The sequence below is a fragment of the Pongo abelii genome, chromosome 8 (genome assembly GCF_028885655.2).
Source record: "Pongo abelii isolate AG06213 chromosome 8, NHGRI_mPonAbe1-v2.0_pri, whole genome shotgun sequence".
Classification (NCBI taxonomy): domain Eukaryota; kingdom Metazoa; phylum Chordata; class Mammalia; order Primates; family Hominidae; genus Pongo; species Pongo abelii.
Window position 1 is genome coordinate 7200715 of NC_071993.2, and position 2734 is coordinate 7203448.

General features: G+C 42.4%; 1 long non-coding RNA gene across 1 annotated transcript; it reads right to left on the minus strand.

Annotated features, from left to right (window-relative positions):
* Positions 1–302: 302 nt before the first annotated feature.
* Positions 303–1874, minus strand: LOC129048505 (uncharacterized). Its single transcript, XR_008510877.1, has 2 exons — positions 1620–1874; positions 303–500 (listed from the first exon to the last, which is right to left on the minus strand). It is a non-coding gene; the product is annotated as an uncharacterized LOC129048505 (long non-coding RNA).
* Positions 1875–2734: the final 860 nt, after the last annotated feature.

Sequence of the window (2734 nt, forward strand, 5' to 3'; positions counted from 1 at the left end):
CTGAGCTCAGGCAATCCACCTGCCTCAGCCTTCCAAAGTGCTAGTATTATAGGAAAGAGCAACCGCGCCCTGCCTGTTTTTGATTTTCTTAAGTGAGTAAAGTCTTATAAGGCTTCAGATAAACTACCTGGGGCTACCTCATCAATGCAGCTGCTATTGCCTCTGCCCTACTTAAGGCATTGGCGGTCTGTGAAGTTCCTCTGCCAAGAAGGAAGCTATCTCTATGAAGGCAAAGGAAAATCCGCATGGGGTGGGGGTTGGGTGAGTATGAAAGGAAAAAGACCATATGTTGGAACTAGCAGTGACTTTTGTCTGTGTTTCCCCCCAAGTTTAATTTTTTTCCAATGCACATTTCAGTATGTGTGTGCAGAAGAAGGCACATGGGTTTTGTAGTACAGCAGGCTGAGTTTGCCACTTCTAGCTCTCCAGCCTTGAAGAGGTAAATTAGCTCTTCTGAATCTCAGTTTCTTCGTGTGGCAAATCGCGGATAATAATAATACCTGTGTTGGAAAATGAGAGGGCTTGTAAGTGCTCAGCTCAGAGGATTTGCAAAGGGTCTGCAAAGTGCATAGCCCATCACTTAGCGTGGTGGTTGTTCAATAATTATACCTCTAATAGAAAACATAAGTTCACTTTTCTTTTTTTTCTTTTTTTCTCTTTTTTTGAGATGGAGTTTTGCTCTTGTTGCCCAGGCTGGAGTGCAATGGCGTGATCTTGGCTCACTGCAACCTCTGCCTCCCAGGTTCAAGTGATTCTCCTGCCTCAGCCTCCCAAGTATCTGGGATTACAGGCATACGCCACCACGCCCGGCTAATTTTGTATTTTTTTAGTAGCGACAGGGTTTCTCCATGTTGGTCAGGCTGGTCTCGAACTCCTGACCTCAGGTGATCTGCCTGCCTCAGCCTCCCAAAGTGCTGGGATTACAGGTATGAGCCACCGTGCCTGGCCCATAAATTCACTTTTCAAAATAGCTAGGGTTCTTTTATTTCTTCAAGGCCAACTTTGTGTAGACTACATTAGCACATATAAGTAAACTGAAAACCACACTGAGGAATCAGAGGTAGACTTGGTCATAAACGTCAGGGGGTACTGGAAGGCCCTGCAAGAGCTTCAGCAGGAAGGATCTGCCAAACCCAAGTTGATGAAGAAACCTAGCTATTATCATGGAAGTCAAGAAGATTTAATTAGGAATCCACACTGATTTTGTAGGATGCTGATCATGGTAGTCTCTACAAAATGGATCTGAAAATGGCTCTTTGTGTTTTACACCCCCCATTCCCACCCCTAGATATCTACCGTGAAAACTGCCACTTTCCACCATCATTTGTAACACCTGGATTATCAGATGCTATCTTTTCTGAAAAGCAGCCTATATTTATTTCGGTTGAGTTTGGAAAATTTCTGGTGAAGAACTTTATCAATGTTGTCACCAGTTTACCTTATCACCTTCAAGCAAAGTGCCAGGCTGATAGGGTGGGGTAGATTACCCAGGAGCCCTCTAGCTGAGGAGCTCTAAAGTTGGAGAAGACTGGCCAACAAGACTTACCAAATTCTTATCACACGCTTTGTTAGTAGCAAGGAATCAGCATGTTGAAATGCTGTTACGATTCATGACTCACCTTCACAGCCTCCATTTAGACCTTGAGAAACGCTTCCAAAAAGTGCAGGAATGATTTCTGAAGGCTGTTCTGGCTATACTTTTTTTTTTCATGTCTACCAAGAGTCTTTTCCAAACAGCATTGCGTTTGTTATTGAACAAGAATTCCCTGTGTTCCTCAAGTTCCCATGAACAAACAAAGCCCCCAAAGCATTGTCATGGGAACCTACAGAAAAGATCACAGCAGTGGTACTTATGAAGCAACTCTTCTAGAACCATCTGATATTGACTATTGAGCTGCTTCTCCCAAGAACGTCGTCAAGGCCACGAAAAGAACAAACAAAAATAACTCTTTTATTTCTGGTCATAGCAACTGCAGCGGTGGAACAACCTGACATGCATATACCCACTTGAAAACATTTTGTAATTTGTCCAGTTAAAGATTCCACTTCTTACATTTTTTAGGTGTACCCAGCTGAGCCACTTACTCTAACAATATTTTTATGGCTTCATATAACCATCCCCTGTCACAAAGGTGTTGCTTGAATTTCAGTACAGTTATTCGGGTGTGTAAAACACAGAAAGAGAATTGCCAATCTTCCTGTACACTCCAGGCATCAGCACCTTGAGAGAAGAGCTCATTAGCAAGAAGAGAGGAAAAATCCAATTTCCAACGTGCAGTCTTTGGGCTGCACATGTTGATAGCAATTTCAGTCATTAGTCTCTTTCATAAGTGCTGAAATCATTATAGCAACAGAATGGCCAACGGGCAACCTCACCTCAGGCTCATTCTTGCAACCACTACCTAAGCCTGATGATTTTTCTTTCAAAATAATTACAGGAGCAGCCATGCTGGCCATGAGGAAAGATGGGACCTTATACACTCACTCTTTAACCTGGGCTAAGAAAGAGCCTGCTTTATTATTCTTTTCTGTTAGGATCAAGGAATATGGTTTTTTGTATGTTTGTTTCTGCAACATAGAATCTCCATTGGCTTTTAGAAGAATTATTTGCTCATAAAGGGAAGGAACAGGGTAGGAGCAAACAACGTTTTGTTTTTTATTTTTTGTTGGCAATATCTTTCTAGCAGATTTTGCAAACTTACAGACATGCCTGTGACAGCCAATATCATGTGGT